Source organism: Callithrix jacchus, chromosome 4 (assembly GCF_049354715.1).
Source record: "Callithrix jacchus isolate 240 chromosome 4, calJac240_pri, whole genome shotgun sequence".
In the NCBI taxonomy this organism is placed as follows: Eukaryota; Metazoa; Chordata; class Mammalia; order Primates; family Cebidae; genus Callithrix; species Callithrix jacchus.
The window spans coordinates 21,141,149-21,159,006 of NC_133505.1; the positions used below are offsets into that span (position 1 = coordinate 21,141,149).

General features: G+C 37.6%; 1 long non-coding RNA gene across 1 annotated transcript in view; it reads right to left on the reverse strand.

Moving 5' to 3' along the window:
- The window catches only part of LOC118152782 (uncharacterized), a 251,232-nt gene that overhangs the window by 33,289 nt on the left and 200,085 nt on the right, over nucleotides 1-17,858 (reverse strand). Inside the window, exons 3-6 of the long non-coding RNA XR_013534732.1 lie at nucleotides 14,540-14,844; nucleotides 13,601-13,767; nucleotides 4,503-4,612; nucleotides 3,589-3,752 (exon numbers count right to left, since the gene is read on the reverse strand). This is a non-coding gene — a long non-coding RNA (uncharacterized LOC118152782). The remainder of the gene's footprint in view (nucleotides 1-3,588; nucleotides 3,753-4,502; nucleotides 4,613-13,600; nucleotides 13,768-14,539; nucleotides 14,845-17,858) is intronic.

A 17,858-nucleotide genomic window follows, 5' to 3' on the forward strand; every position in this document is an offset into this window, starting at 1 on the left:
TATTTGCAGTTGGTTTTATATATATGTATATATATATATATACATACATACATACATATATATGTGTGTGCATGTGTACATTTTTTAAACTGCCTTGATTTACCTATAGATATGACTTCATCTTCATCAGTGTTTTAAAATGACATAACTGTTGTTCACACACTGGACCACCTACATCTAGTAATGGATGCTGTGAGAGATGCTGAAAGTCCTCTGTGCCCAAATAAACATCCTCTCTGAAACAGAAAACTTTCACCATTAATTTCATTTCTTTGAATTAAAGCATCTCAAGAAGATTCTTATGAGATATTCATATAGTACCTGGGATGAGTCACTCATGAATATATATATGCTAATTATCATCAGTTATTACCTTAATGAAGAAAGGTTCCTTGAAGTAGAAAAAGGAAGGACTACAGCAGAATGAGACAATGAGTGGGAGACATCTGGAATCTACATGTAGACCTTTGCTACGTGCAGTACAACAGTTTCAGCCTCACCTGGGAAACTGTTAGAAATGCAAATTCTCAGATTCCACCCCGTGCCTACTAAATTGGCATGCTTTGGCAGTGGAGCCCAGAAATCTGCATTTTAAGAAGCTTTTGAGATGTTGCTGATGCTTGCTAACATTTGTCAAGCACTGGTCTAAACCTGAGAATTGTGAGACCCACTGGCAGACTGAGAAGAGTGGTAAGTAGAGCTGGAAGAAGACTCTGTCACACATCACTTTTATTTACACCACCCTCACACATTTATTTACATTCATCCATGGTCTCAGTTATGTTTAACCTCAAAATATGATACAAAATTAAATTGCCAGTATGAATTTGTACCCCCAAACTCCTATGATATTTGCATATGTCGTAATGACATCACTGGTTAAAAATACTTGCATTTAACAAGTATATAATAATGGAAATTTGAGGAGTGTTCCCTAGGGAAATTAAAATTTTAAAGAATCATTATTTATGTAAGTATTACTATATCTGAAGCCACTGCTAAATCTTTGAGCATAAATGATAACACAACCAAAAAATACTACGTGAAATCAAAGAGTTTAAAGAGACTTATGAAGTCATCCATAATCTTTCAGCTTGTAGATTCTAATTGTGCTGACTAAAGATGAGTCCTTCTACACAGTGGACATGGCTCTGAACAAGATGAAGCTGGTGACTCAGCAAGAGGATGGACGAGGTTGGAGATGGGCTGCCTGGTCTCCGGACACAGGAGCTGAACTGAGGCCCCTTGAGCTGTCGAAAGCATCTTTCTTCTCTAAATGTGCCGTAGACTGTGATTAGGAGGGTTCTTACCAGCTTCCTCAGGGGACAAAATCATTGGCTCTGTGGCAACTTGGAAATCACTTCTGCTTCTTATAAAAGATTGTATTTATTTATTTATTTTTGAGAATCACTTGAACCCAGGAAGCAGAGGTTGCAGTGAGCCTAGATTGTGCCACTGCACTCTAACCTGGGTGAAAGAGCCGGACTCTGTCTCAAAAAAAAAAAAAGAGTTGGCTTCTGCTGTCTCCATCTCTCAGTCCTACGGACCAGGAATGTGTTTCTAACATGTATCCATTTTAACCATATTCCAGGACAACAAACAGTGTCTTCTGTTCCAATAAGTTAACTATAAGAGGATGTTGGCAGTTTGGCTCTTTGCAGAGAGTACACATCCCACACTCACGCAGACGGCATCACTTTAAATTTATGACCACAGATCTCAAGTTGCCACCCAGCACTGCCCGGAAATGCTGCTGCATTTCTTAGCAAGTTCTTGGGTCCCTTTTTCAAGATAACTACTCCACTCCTGTCCTCCGTCCTCCAGCCTCCAGCCTCCCTCCCTGTCTTCCTTTCAGTCCATGATCTTGCCCCGTGCACCAAGAAAAATGAAGCCATGATCAAGAGCTAGCTCACCTTCCATCCATCAACCCTTCCACTTCCCTACATCCAACTGTGCATGCTGTCCTGAACTGTCCTGGTTTGCCCAGAAGTGAGGGGGTTCCTGGGATATGGAACTGGATGGGTTTTTGGTTTTGATCGTGTGTGTGTGTGTGTGTGTGTGTGTGTGTGTGTTTTTAAGACAGAGTCTTGCTTTATCCCCCCAGCTGGGGTGCAGTGGTGCAATCTCAGCTCACTGCAACCTGCACCTCCCAGATTCAAGCAATTCTCCTGCTTCAGCCTCCCAAGCTGCTGGAATTAGAGGGACTCGACACCACGCCCAGCTAATTTTTTAGTATTTTTATTTTTTATTTGATGATTTTTTTAATATCTTCAATTTCTACCCTTATGATTCTGGCAATTACATTTTTTTTTTCCTTTCTGGTCTAAGCAGTCACTCAGCTTGCTCTATTTTCAGCAACTTATCTCCTGGTGTTTCCTTTTCTGCTACAAGTTCCTTCTTTCACTCAATGATGATCTTGGTTCTGTGGGGAAGGAAGTCAGCCCAGGAGCTAGAGAGTCTCTGGTTAGCTCTGTCCCTTATTAGCTGTGACTTAAGCAGATCAGTTCACCTGGGCCTCAAGTTCTTTACTAACCTAGTGAAAGAAATTAGTCCAAATGTTTCCTTATTTTTGGGGGCGGGTGGGGTAGGTCACTTCACCTAAATGAGATAGTATGGAAGATACTAAGTTCTCAACAAACTGTAGGTTCTAATAAATTGTTTTGAGTGATTTGGATATGGAATATTTCTCAAACCATGTTCCATAAGATATTAATCAGTGGTTAAGGGAGAAAAAAAAACTAGATTTAGAAAAGCCTAAACTAAGCAATATTAAACATGCTGCTTTACTGAATGATTTTTCTTTTCTTTTTTTCCAAATTGAACAGCAAGTGATCATATTTGGAATGATGCAAAGCTACAGTTGCACTCAGAATTTGTATTTCTCTAATTCTTGCTTACAGCTCTATCATGAATGCTAGTGAATAGGCAGTATTTTTATTTTTTTTTTTTGAAAGAAAGAAAGAGAAAGAGAAAAGGAGGAGAGAGAACGGGAGTCTTGCTCTATTTTTTAAAATCTAAGATTTTTAAAAATGGATTTGTTTTCATCAAAATAAAGGACTGTGGTAGATTAACATTTTCTTATTACAGAAACAAATTATGTAATTTATAGAAAAAGTGGGAAACTCAGGTAAATCATATACAAAATAAACACTCATATACTTTTTCCCAGGGATGAGCAGTTACTTTAGCTTATATCTCTGCAGATCTTTTCATTTTTGTTTTACAAAAATGAAGCCAATACTGTAGGTTACTTTACCATTTATGCTGTTCACGTATTAATATGTCCTAACACCTTTTCATGTCAATAAGTGTTCTTCTATAACATTTTTAATGGCTACTGGGCATTCCATTTTATGGTGGTATCATAATTATTTACCAAATTCCCAATTCTTTTCTATATGCAATTTCTAATTTGTCACTATAATAAAGTGTATTCCAGTGATCCATCCTGATAGTTATGTTTTTATGCCTGTCCTTATAAATTCTCAGCAATAACTTTGCAAAATATTTAAAACATACATATTACCAAATACCTACTCATCAGTTGACCCATCTTACTCAAATAAAGAAAATACTATGTGTACTTACTGTTGAACTTCATCTTGTTAGATCTAGTTCATTGCTCAAGCCTGCAGGGACGTTGTCAGAGCCCAATTTTATAAGCAAACGAACTCACTGCTCTACCCTCCTTCATGGCATCTGGAAATTTCGTATATAAGCCTTTTGCATGTGCACAATTTTAATAAGACATCCTAGGAGCAAGACAATTTAAAATTCATATATTTTTCAGATTTTAGGAAGAGAATATGGTATGTATACTATATATAGATGTTCCTGCTATGATTCCATATGTGTGTTGCTGTAAAACCTTGTGTTCCACAATCTGGTACACTAAACTTAATAAGGCCTATAGGGAAAATAGGTTTGTGGCAGACCCCCCAAAATCCCTTGGAATTTTGTAATCAAAATATTAACAATGAAACAACAAAAAAGCAATTTTAATAAAAATGTGGCACAGCTAATCTCTACTGACCTTTATACATAGTGCTCCAATTAGTCAATCCTTAACATGAAATCATAGAGCTCTTGCTTTATAGGGTTAGAAGTAATGAAGGATGTTTACTTTTGACAGGGACCATTAAAAAAAAAACTATGCTTTGATTTAAGGTGTAGCCTTCATTTATCTGCTATCTAATATAAGAGGAGGAGTTATCTTTGCAGAATTTTTATTTATACTTGCAGCTTTTCCTGATAACTAAACCTAGTGGTTCTAGAAAATTAATGGTTCTAGATGCCACGAATCCAGTCACTCCTAGTACTTGCACTTTTCTGGACATTCAACTTGCTTTATTAAAATTATACATTCATAGGGTCTTATCTTTAATTGTGAGAAAATTTTAACATACTAGGAAAGAATCAAGCCAGAAGGACTTCTATGTCACAACATTAGCATCATGCTCCCATTTTCAGTGGAATATGAGTCAGTGTATAAAGAAACGTACATTATGGTAGAACAAACTGCATTGTCAACACTCCAGTGATGTCTAGGGTAGCACCCTATAAGCTGATTCATTAGTATTTGTTCAGCAAAGATTAGGATCTTTATAGTAAGCTGGATCAATAAAGACAAGAAAGAGACTCACATTAGTTCATTCAGGGTTTACACTCATGAGTTCAGATCACGTAAGAGTTTATCGCCAAAAAAATACAGGGAAAACCCTTTTAGTTTTTAGTACAGCAGCTAGACCTTTACCCCTTCATCAAGGCCCTAGTGAAAGTTTGCACAGGGCAGTTATGAGGACAGAATGCAGGAATCCACCAGTTACACTAATCCATGAGTTCTCACTTGCCCCCTAGTTAAAAAGCCTGGCAGTCTTGCATTAAGTCAACTTCGGTTTATAAATGTTGGAGACTTCTCATTTCCACATGCCCAGACACAGCTTCTGGATTCAAGGCCCCAGTCATTCGGTCTTGCCTGACCTCCCCCTATCAGCCCTGCTGCTCCTTTCAGAGAAAAACTCTCTTTAGAGCATGCCAATAAGTTACAATCGCCTTGGGATAAGATTTCCTGTTCCCAGGCTTGCACTTCTCCAGTTGTTTTCTTTACCTAGAATTAACATTCCTCACTCCTCTCAGCATCCAAATTTTTACTCTCAATTAATTATATGATAGCCCTGGTCTTAGCAACTACTTCTTCTCATTTACTATAGAACTAATCACTAATTATCTATGATAATCATCTCACACTCAATATATAAAGGCTTGTATTGTAATAGCATATCTGCTATTACATGTTATATATAGCAATTCTTCCCATTTCTCTATGCTGGGCTTTTGTGTGTTGTTTCTATGGCCGAAGACCATGCCATTTATGCATTTATAACTCATTTGTAAAATATATTTATAATTTATTTGCATCCATTAGTGTTCTCCCAATAAACAGACTTATTTATCAGCTGGCAAGAAGTTAATGCCTTGAGTTCAAAGGTAGAGTAGTAGCAGAATTCCTTCCTCTTGAAGTGACCTCAATTTTTTCTCTTAAATCCCTCAACTGATTGAATGAGGCTGACTTTCATTATGAAGGACTATCTGCTTCACTCAAAATCTACACATTTAAATGTTAACTACATCTAAAATATACTTTCACGGTAATATCTAGACTGGTGTTTGACCAAACTGCTGGTAATCATAGCCTATCCGAGTTGATACATAATGCTAATCATCACATCATTTGACCATTCCCCTTAATGGTCATTTATATTATTTCTGGATAGTTTGCCATTACAAAAATTTCTACAATGAGTAAACTTGTGCATAATCAGTTCACATATACATAGGCATATCTTTGCTGTACATTCCTAGAAGTCTAATTGTGAGGTCAATTATTCAGTGAATTTGCTATTTTGATGAATGTTAACACATTGCTTTTCATAGTGGTTGTACCAATATTCACTTCCATCAGAACTGTACAAGAGTTTATGTTTCATCAAACCATTTCTAAAATAGAGTATTATTAAACTTTCCAAACTTTCACAAAACGAGGGTTGACTAATAGTATCATATTGATGTTCTCTTGTTATGAATGAGGTGGAGCTTCCATTAAAATATTCAACAAGCACTTATACTTTCTGTGAATAAATTGTTCAGATCCTTTGCACATTTGACATTGTCTTACTGAGATTTCTTCTTTTTAAATTGTACTTTAGGTTCTGGGGTACATGTGCAAAGCATGCAGGATTGTTGCATAGGTACACAATGTGGTTTGCTGCCTCCAACTCCCCGTCACCTACATCTGACATTTGTCCCCATGTTATCCCTCTCCGATGTCTATATCCCCTCCACTGTCCCTCCCTTGGACCCCCCCAGCAGACCCTAGTGTGTGATGCTCCCATCCCTGTGTCCATGTGGTCTCATTGTTCAACACCCAATTATGAGTGAGAATGTATAGACAGTGTTTGATTTTCTGTTCTTGTGTCAGTTTGCTGAGAATTATGGTTTCCAGACTCATCCATGTCCCTATGAAGGACACAAAGTTTGTTATTACCCACCTTCTGAAGCCTGTTTCTGTCAATTCATCAGATTCATTCTCCAACCATCTTTGATCCCTAGCTGGTGAGGAGTTGTGATCCTTTGGAGGAGGAGAGGTGTTCTGGTTTTTGGCGTTTTCATCCTTTTTGCACTGGTTTCTTCCTATCTTTGTGGATTTATCTACCTGTGGTCTTTGTAGTTGGTGACTTTCAGATGGGTCTCTGAGTGGATGTCCTTTGTGTTGATAATGAAGTTATTTCTTTCTGTTTCTTTGTTTTCCTTCTAACAGTCAGGTCCCTCTGCTGCAGGACTTCTGGAGGTCCACTCCAGACCCTGCTTGACTGGGGATCACCTGAGGGGGCTGCAGAGCAGTAAGGGTTGCTGCCAGTTTCTACTTCTGTTATCTTCTTCCCAGAAGGGTACCCTCCAGATGTCGGCCTGAGCTCTCCTTTACGACGTGTTTCTTTGGGTATATGGGGGTCGGGTAGCTGCTTGATGAGACAGTCTGTCCCTTTTAGGCGCTCAAGTCCTGTGCTGGGAGCTCCGTTGTTCCATGCAGAGCTGCTGGGCAGGTACTTTTAAATCTGTAGCAGTGGAACTCATAACCACCTCTTTTCACAGGTGCTCTGTCAAAGGAAGGTCAGCTTTATTTATAAGTTCCTGTTGTGCTGCTGCCTTTTTCATAGATGTCCTGCCCTGCACGGAGTAGTCTAATCACAGTCTGCCAGCAGGGGCGTTGCTGAGTTGCCACAGGCTCTGCCCAGCTGCAGTGTGAACTGCCTCAGTAATGGTGGTCACCCTTCCCCCCACTGAGCTGGACCTTCCTGGGTCCAGCTGCACTTGCTGTGAAACTCTCAATCCAGAGAGTTTCAGATTGCGTGTTTTGTGGGGGTGGTACCTGCTAAGCCAGGTCATCTGGCTCCCTGTCTCTGCCCACTCCCTTTCAGTTTAATGGGCAGCTCTGTCTCCCAGGCATTCCAGGTGCCAGTTAAAACAGCTGCAAGGATTTGTGTGAGTTTCTGTGTGCCAACCCGGCACCAGCTGAAACCACCATGCTCAAAATTCATGATGCTTTTCAACCCAGTAATTTCATGGTCTGTGGGCAGTGAAAGTTTGTTTGGAAATGCAATGGACACTCACCCTCTGCATTGTTCTTGCTGGGAATGCACCCTGGAGCTGTTCCAATTCAGCCATCTTTGTCTCATTGATATTTCTATAATAAGTTAGTTCTATTATAATTAAAATTATAAAACATATCATGTGTTTGAGTTGTGAATATTGTATAAAATTCTGTTTCCATTAGTAATATTTTTTTTTATTAAGAGCTTTTAGGCATTTCAATAGTTTAAATACATTTTAATTAAAATTTTGCATAAACATAAGGAATTTGAAACATTACATGTATACAGATCAATGAATTTTCATTAAGTGAGTAAAGTTAACCTTTGTAGATACCATTCAGAGTAAGAAACAGTGCTGCATAGATACTTCCCCAAATGACACTTCCAGTCACTATCAGTTCCTCTCCAAAGGTAAAGGCAAACATACATCAGTTACACCTGGGTTTAATAGTTATATGTTTATTTATAATATGTATTATATTTATTAGATATAAAATTATATGATTTCTAAAAGTTAAATAAAGAATTTGTATTTTTTTGTGTTTCACTTCTTTTGTCCAAATTCTATTATAAGATTCATCCATGTTATTTTATATTAATTATATTACATATAATTAGCTCATTTAACCTCAATACTCTATGTGTTAATATAATATAATTTATCAATTCATCAACTCCTAAAAGCCGTTTAGACTTTTGCAGTTTTTAACTACTTTAAGAATGCTGCTAGAACATGCCTGCATCTTTTAGAGACAACATGCACACATCTCTGCTGACTATATATTTCAGAGTGGAAATGCTGGGTCAAAGAGTATGCTAGTGGTCAGTTTTAGCAAATACTATGAATAAATAATAAATTGTGATTGTAAAATTTTAAACTTCCATTATCAACATTGTATCTGTAATTTTAATCTTAACTCTTCTCTGTAGGGGTCCCTTATTGTGTGTATGTATGTGTGTTGTATTCTTCTGATGACTAATGAGGGTGATCACTTGTTTGGACTGCCTCTACTTAACATTTATTTTAAATTTCATTATTTTAGTATCTCCCAACTGAAAGTTTGATGTGTGTTCTTTCTCTGTCTTTCTGCTTGAAAGGGGAAATTAGATAATTGAGTTTTAACCATTTGTTTTTAAGATAGAAATGTAAGGCTACAAATTTTCTTCTAAGCGTTCTTAGCTGCATTCCTGAAGGTTTGATATTTTATGGGGTTTTTTTTTTGACATTTAATCACAGTTTTTCCTAATGTCCTTTTTAAAAAATCATGCATTACTGAAAAGTGCTTTGTTTAATTTCCAAGCTGTTGGGAGGATTTTTTAGTTTTCTTCTTCTTATTGATTTCTAACTTAATTTCGCTGTGGTCAAAGAATATACTTTGAATGTCTTAAAACCTTTGAAATGTGTTGAGGTTTGCTTTATGATCCAGCATGTGGTCAATTTTGGTAAAAGTTCCATGTGCACTCAGTTGTCATTGGAAGCAGTATTCTGATGTCGATTAGATCAGATGGGTAATTGTGTTTATGGAGGATACAGTGAAAGATGGCCTTCAATTATCCTTGCTCCCTGATAGTCAAACCAGTATATAATTCTCTCCACTTGAATGTTGGTGGATCCTGTGACTTGCCTCTTGCCAATAGAATAGGATTCTGTTATACATGATGATACCATCAGTCACTCTCACTTTCTGATTTTGATGAAGAAAGCAGCCCTGTTGGAAAGGCCTGTGTGACAAGAAGCTGAGACTAACAACTGCGGCTAAAAGAGGTTGACCTCTAGCCAGTAGGCAACAGGAAACTAGAGACCTTGGTCCGACAGCCTGCAAGAAAGAGAACTATGCCAAGAAGGATGTGATCTTGCAAGTAAATCCTTCCCCAGTCCGACACTGAAATGAGGCTGCAACTCCATTTGACACCTTGATTGCAATTCTCACATGAGCCTCTGAGGCAGAGAGAACTAGCAAACAGCGGCAGGCTCTTGACCCACAAAAACTATGAGATAATAAAGTACGTTGTTTGAATCAGGCTATCTTGTTTAAACCACACAAACATATTTCATTGCTATTTCTTTTCAATGAATCACCATTTATATGACTAAACCACCATCCTCTGTCTTCAATTCTTTGTATCTTCTCACTTCTTCTACCAGTTAAATATAGATAGCCTCTGAGAGTCAGAGTTCCAACTTCTGGAAATAAAAATGTGATGGAGCTAGATGATCTTTATTCTCTCTTTCTAACAGTACTTTTACACAAGTTTATTTCCCAGGTTTCTCAGCAGCAGATAACATTGCTGCTTTTGTATTGATGAACATTCATAGTCCACTGATACAGAAACGAGGGATGAAGTCATGACATCCATGTTCTCAGTGTCTTCTGGGGCCACATTTTTTTAGCAGGAAATTGTAGACAGCAACCCTTCTGGAATGGGGATTTGCAGTATGGCAGGCTTTAAATAGATTGGACAAGCCTCTAATACACACTCTATTTGGTGTTCTCTCTGTTTTTGCACTTATTTATGGCTTTTCCCTATGGAACTCATGATATAAGGATCTGTACAGTTCTTATGTGCCTCTACATCCTGCCATTTTCATGGCAGATATTGCCTTGGAAGGTTTATAAATGGAGAGAAACTAAGGAACCGGCTCGTAGATAGAATTCCATGTCTGGCAAACCCAGAAGGTAGATATCATGGCCATGTTTTTCTTGTCAATGTAACCTCTGCATTTAGGAATTGCGTAAAGACAGTGGTACTGACTTAAAGGCCTTTATTCTGCCTACTTAGGGCAATCTGTCCTCACTGATTGTATCAATTTTTCCTAAGAAGTTTTTCACTTCTCTGGCTCTCTTCATTAAGTATAGGAAAAATTGAAGCACTGCGTATACATAGGCATATGAATTTTTGCTGCATTTTCTCTACTGAGTTTTTGCTACTTCTTAATTCATATATACCTGGGAGTATATAAACCTTTTCTTTTAACAGGACATTATATTTTGATATATTTTAGTGGATGTCAACTGTCATGATAAACTGTAAGTTCTCTTGACTGACTTTTCTGATTGACTTTGTGCAATACTATTTTTCCTTTTAGAAAACAATATTATTTTCATCTTTTTCATGTTAAAAAAGTTTTCATGTTATTTCCTTTTTCCTCATAACTGAATTAACCATTCAGAAAAGCTCTTCAATGAAGACGTATTTTAAGGAAGATTCCTTCATTTAAGGCTAACTGCCAGTATTTATTATTTCAGACCTTTGCCATTCCTTTACTCAATTTCCCAGCCAGAATATTTAGAAATCCTGAATTTAATCTATTTGATAACATTGCCTATATATTATCTGATCAACAAATTTAATTCAATGCATTGTCTAAACTACCATTCTAATCTTTTTCTGTTTCTTAATTCAGGGCCATTGCTTTGATTCAAGGCTGCATAACTTCTTTCCTACAGAAGTAAAATCTCCCATCCTTAACTCTTCTTTGAGTTTTTTTCTGTGGTCTACTCCATTCTGATGGATTTAACATTCTTTAATGTAACCCGAATTGCCCAAAATGTTATGTTAAAGTTTCTTAACATGATCTTGCGACTTTATCCTGTGACTTTATTTTTCTTCTTAAACCTCAAGAGTGAACTGCTTAATTCTCTGAAATGCATGATATTCACAATATTCTGTCATCTGATTTTCTTCTGGCTAAAGTTCTGGTAAATTTTTACTCATCATTCAAAACTCACATTAAGAAACACTTTCTATCTCTACACTCAGACAAGGGTAATCATTGTTTTCCCTCTGTGCTCCTATAGAATTTTATATCTAACATAACAAATCTTAAAAGTTTTTCTCTTCCTTTTTCTTTTGTTTCAGCATTTTTTTCTGTCCTCTAGGCTTTCAGATTCTCTAGGGAAATATCTGTGTTTTATTATTTGTTCTATCAGTAATTAATATACTGATGAACATTCTGGAAAAAATATAAAATATTAAGGATAAAAATATAAATGATCAAGTGCTTCTGAGCCAGTATAAATCCATCATTGCCTTTAAAAAATGTCTAGAGTATATCCTTCAGGTAATAGGAAAACAAATTTATTTTTCTATATAAAGGAAAAATAAAATTCTGTGGATAATATTAAATATCTTGTTCCACTGAGGTATTTATGAGGTTTCTGAATTGAATTGACATTTCTCCCTCAAAACAAATCTTAGATACAAGTCAAGTGTTCTTAGGGGACTGATACTAGAAAAAGAAACAAAAAGCAAACCAAACATTAGGTTTTAGTCTAAGAATTTGAGTGCGTTTTTAAACCCACCAATAAAATCAGATTGATATTTATTTTTACAGAAATGTTTGCTCAGCTAATGCATTTCTAATCAAATAATGGGTGTTCTATGATGGAAATTTCAAATAAAGTTCTTAAGGCTGTCAAAAAGTAAATAAGCTAACTCGAATGATATTTCTTTGTTTCCTGGTGGATCTCATAAATGCTTGAAGAGGAATACAGCGTACTTAGAAAGAGGCCAGACAGGCACTCAAACGCAAGTGTACTCCTCCATCCCTCACCCTCCACTGATGATTTCATACATATATTCCAGTGAAATATGTCCATTTTTTTATTTGCGTTTTTTTCAAACTCCATGCTATCTCAAAATCAGAAACTACAATTCCATTAACCAATCTATTTTGTATTTAAAATGAGTATTATGTATTTCCCAGTCATATTCATGTTTTTATGGCTAGTCACATGAATTTTAATTCATCAGTGTGAATGATGGTCAATTAATTTTTAACTTAGAGTGCACAAACGCACAATGCATCCTGTTAAATGTAACTTTTGATGATTTTGACGTTGGCCTTGAATCCCTTTGCTGAACCTTACAGAAGTCTTTGTCATGATGCATTCAGCCCATTGGGGTTTTTCAATTAGGCTCTTCTAAGCATAACTTTTGAGACACAGCAGTCAAAGAAAACTTACACAGTATTCTTGAATACTGAAATTGAGGCATGTAGATTATAGTCTATTACCAATGAAATACTTACTCATGGAAGCAACATCACTTTATTTTCAGTTTTGTGGTTCATAGGACATTAGTAATTAAGACACATTTTATGAGGCATCATTTTGCAAGATTTGATTAAAATAGATTTGAAAGCACTGGAATGAAATGGCAGCAGTTCAGATTGTCTGTGTTTACTCTTGTTTGAAATATCTCTCAATGAGAGGTGCCAGAACAGTGGGCCACAAGTTCAACTTTTCTAACTTTGAAAATCTTCTTTATTTGAGAAGAATCTGGTTCACATGTTACAAGACAATTTGAGCAAAATGAGATTGATGCCCTATGAGCTCATGAGGCATTAGGACAATCAGCCACAGAAGAAAACAGCCAATATGACACATTACATCACTAAGACCCCCAAAATGCTCAAGTCACCTCTGAAGTTTCCTTTTTTTTTCATTCTAACCAAGTCAGGAAAGTAAGACCACATGACTCTTTTTGTTTTTTTTTTCCCTGAGACAGAGTTTTGCTCTTGTTACCCAGGCTGGAGTGCAGTGGCATGATCTCAGCTCACTGCAACCTCCGCCTCTTGGGTTCAAGCAATTCTCCTGCCTCAGCCTACTGAGTAGCTGGGACTACAGGCATGTGCCCCCATGCCCAGCTAATTTTTGTATTTTTAGTAGTGATGGGATTTCACCATGTTGACCAGGATGGTCTCGATCTCTCGACCTCTTGATCCACCTGCCTCAGCCTTCCAAAGTGCTGGGATTATAGGTGTGAGCCACCACGCCCAGATGACCACATGACTCTTAAGGAAATGTTTGACCTCTAAAATTAAAACATTAAAAATAAATAGTAAAGAAGAAAGTTATGTAAAGACTGTCCTTAAATGTGTTTCTTGCAAAGTCACAGTCACTCTTGGTAAACGAAACAGCAGTAACAAGAACTATAGTAGTACCTACCTTCAGGCTCTACCTCTCATGTTCCAGTTACTGTGGAACTCCTGTTCCAGTTACCCTTTATTCCCTATCATCTTCACAAGAGATTTCAATGACTTTTGGAAGGAGGCACTTAAAGAAATTGATAATTCAAGACTTAAAAAGGCCGCAATTTTTCCAAGACCACATCCCTAGAAGTGGAGGAGATGAAATGTGATCTTAGGTATGTCCAATTCCCAAATCACCTCTTTTACACAGAAAAGACACAGTGCATCACTTAATTTAAATGGATAAAAATTAGTGTGTTCTGAGGCCAGCAGCTGAAAAGTGCAAGAGAGACTGCTCCCATTGCTGCAGGACACTGACCCTGGGCACCATCACTGCCTAGGTGAGCCTCAGCTGCTGCTGCTGCTGCTCCTGCTGCTGTGTGTCCTTGGGATGGGTCCTTAGCTATCACTCCCCTCTTTGTCCCAGGCCTCTGATTCAGGGCCTGGGTAGGAACATTCAGTTGGCCAAATGTTGGTGATATGGCTATGTCGTGGCTATCAGAAGGCAGGGGAGGGGAGATCTGCCTTCTGTTGGGCTACAGCCCACTAGGATCCACAAATAATACATGCAAACTGAACTCCAGAAAGCAGGGAAGCTTCCAATTCTGCCTCTGCAACTTTTTGACCATGGGATCTCAGACACCATCCTTACTTGTCTGCATATTAAAGTAACATCCTCTTAACTGGTGCACCTATGGCTTCATCTTGTGCCTCCATTTACAACAGAGTAGCCAGAGGACTCCTTTAAAAACACGTCAGATTGTGTTAGTTCTTTGCTCAAAACCCTTTGGGTTCTCATCTTGCACAGAGTGGAACCTTAAATCCAATTTTCAGAAAGGTCGGCAGGAGTAAGGGAGCAACAAAGGAGAGACAGTGAGGCAGTCAGAGGCTAGCAAGATTAGAAAGCTGTTTTTACCTGCTAGATGTAAATGTTTACTTCAGTTCCCATTGGCCCCTGAGTCCCACGGGGAATGACGCAGAGGCAGGCCCAGATGACTGCTGCACACACAGTGGATTTGTGTCACTTTGGAGGAACTCTAAGCTTAAGAGACTCCGGTCTTAGAAGTGAGCTGCTAGTAAACCAACCTATGCTTCATAACGAAGTCATTCTCTTATTATACTCGAAATCAAATGAACCTGCTCTCCACCTCAGAGGAAGAGGCCTTCTCTACCTTCCACGGCTGTTCATTCAATCTGAGATAAAAGCTGCCACAAGACAAGCTGAAACAGAACAGATAATGGAGAAGTACCTTCCAACACGTGCTAGCTGGGTATAGGCCTACATTTTAAAGTATTAGCTATACATTTTAAGATATCGAAAATATCTCATAACAACATATTAAAATGACATGAACTTTTTACATAGTGGGCCCTGAGTACTAAATATAGTCATTAAATGGAACTTACTAGCTGTGCTGTTTTAATCTTCTGCTTTTGTACTAATTATTTTCTATTAGAGCTCTGATAATGACAAGTTTTTTAAATGCATCATTATTTTGGATTTTTAATTTTAACTTTATATTTCTTTCAATTTTGGCTTTGTATATTTTATTGTGATGTTTCTTGGAACATAAAAGGTGTTTGTTTTTATTTTTTTTCTAATGAGTTGTTAAATTTTTTACATATAATTCTCTATATCTATAATAGTGCTTTTTGTCTTAAAGATTATGTTGTTCTAATGAGAGTTATTGATACACTCGACTTATTCTGTGAGCATATCAATTAGGATCCTGGCTGGAAACAGATGGCCCACTAAAACTGAGTAATTGAGGAGATTTTAATAAAGAGAATATTTATAACGTAATGGACAAGATCTGGGGAAACAAGGCATTGCTGTAGTATCTAGAGTTACAGGGATTTTAGCTCCATGCGTTTTGAAATCTCCCCTTTTCCATCCTAACAGATACTATTATTGTTCAATGGAATTGACATGGTACAGTACATTCATTAAAAAGTTTGATACTTCTCATGAAACTGTCCATCCATCTCACTCTGTCAGGTTTCCTTTTCCAGTCTCTGGTTCATGTGTCAGGTATAGCCTGTAGCTTATCCAGCAACTTTTAGGCACTAGAACAGCTATTTTAAACCTTAAGACATTCAACTGACATGTAATCTGAACTTCAGTCTCTCATCTTACTGTAAACTTCTACCACTACTCCAATCCGACTTGTGAATTCTGCTAACCCTCCATGCTGCTTTTTCTCCACTCACTGGGGTGTGGCAAATGTTCAAATATTGGGTTTTTAATGGTGAAGTTATTTTAAGGCTTTTTCCAACATATCCTCCCATATTCTTGCAGAGATCATGGAATTTCTAAATGACACAATCCCTTCTATGTCTCAGCATTCACTTGGGTTCCTGGCTCCATGGTACATTCCACATGTATTAATTTTCTATCACTATGTAACCAATTACCACAGACTCAGCAGCTTAAAACAATATCCAATTATTACATAATATCAAGGTTCTGTGAGTCAAAAGTTAAGGCAAGTTCAACTGTGTTCCCTACTGAAATCGAGGCATCAGCCAGTCAGGGCCTTATCTGGAGGCTCTTGGGAAGAATCTACTGCCAAGCTTTTTGAAATTACTGGTGGAATTCAGTCTCCTGTGGTTGTAGGACTGCGGTTGATGCTTCCTTGCTTTCTGTCTGCCAGAGGCTTTGTCAGACTCTAGAGGCTGCCCACCCTCAAAGCCAGCAATGGTGTGTTGAAATTTTCTCATGCTTCAAATATTTCTGACTTCCTCATTCTGTTAGGAAGACACAGAAAACTCTCCAGTTTATTGTTTATTTACTTAATTTATTTATTTTTAGAGATGGGGTCTCACTATGTTGCCCAGGCTGAAGTACAGTGGCTAGTCGTAGGAGTGAGTGTGGCACATTGCAGCCTCCAATTCCTGGGCTCAAACCACCCTCCCATCTCAGCCTCCCAAGGGACTGGGACTAACAGGCATGTGCCATTACACTCAGCTCAAATTGTAATTTTTATGGGTGTAACTGGTGGTGTCAGGACTACATGGATAATCTCCTTATCTGAAAGTCACATGCTTTGGGACTTAAATTATATCTGTAAAATCTTTTTATAGCAACACTTAAATTTGTGTTTGATTAAATAACCAGAGGATGGAATCCTTGTGAGTCGTCTTTATATTTCAGTCCATTCTCTGGTCCCCCAAAAGTCACATACCTCCCAAATGCAAAATACACTCACCCCTTCCAAGTCCTTCTGACAGTCACTCATATGTGTCAATGTAACTCAGCTATGGTGCTCAGTTATGAAGCAAACACAAATCTAAGTGTTGCTATGAAAGTATATTGTAGATGTGATTAATATCTACAACCAGTTGCCTTTCTGTAAAAGAGATCCCCCTTAATAATCTGGGTGAGCCTGATTCAATCAGTTTAAAGGTCTTAAGAGCAGAGTGAGGAAGAAGAAATTCCATCTGTGAATGGCACCATCAGTCTTTCCAACCTATCTTTTTTGATCACTTGCTCTATGTATTTGGACTTGTCTAGTCAATTCCCACAATTCTGAACTGCAAGAAATCTATCTATCTATCTATCTATCTATCTATCTATCTATCACCTATCTCTCTACCTACCTACCTACTATTAATTATATATGACATATGTATTACATATTATATTTATATACATATAATACATATTACACACATACAAACACACACACACAATCTGCTACTGGGTTGTTGTGGTAAATCCCTAATTGGCAACAGTCCACAGAAGTCTCATCCCATTACAACACCAAAATCTCATCTAAATGTCATAAGTTTAAAAGTCCTAAATCTCATCTAAATCAGGTGTTAAAGAGGCTCATCAGCCTAATTCATTGTGGGTTATGGTGTAGATTCATCTGTAGACCTGAAAAACTAAAGGAAAACTTATCTGTTATTACTATTTTCCCAATGCTATGGCAAGACAGGCATAGAATAATAATTATGGTCATTTTATTCAAAAGGGAGGTAAATGGAAGGTAAAAAGGAGTCACTAGCTCAAGGTAGTTATGAAATCCAGCTGTCAACCTCTTTTAGGGATTAGTCGTCTGTGCCTCTCAGCTCTGCTCTCCACGTTTGCGTTTCCACCCACTGGATTCTCCTTTTTACCCCTTGAGTCTCCCTTTCTCTCACCTGAAAGGTAGCATGTCTTTGTAGCTCAACAGTTTTGTCAATCTGCTTCCTTTCAGCAGAACATTCAGGATCTGAAGCCTCTTTTCACA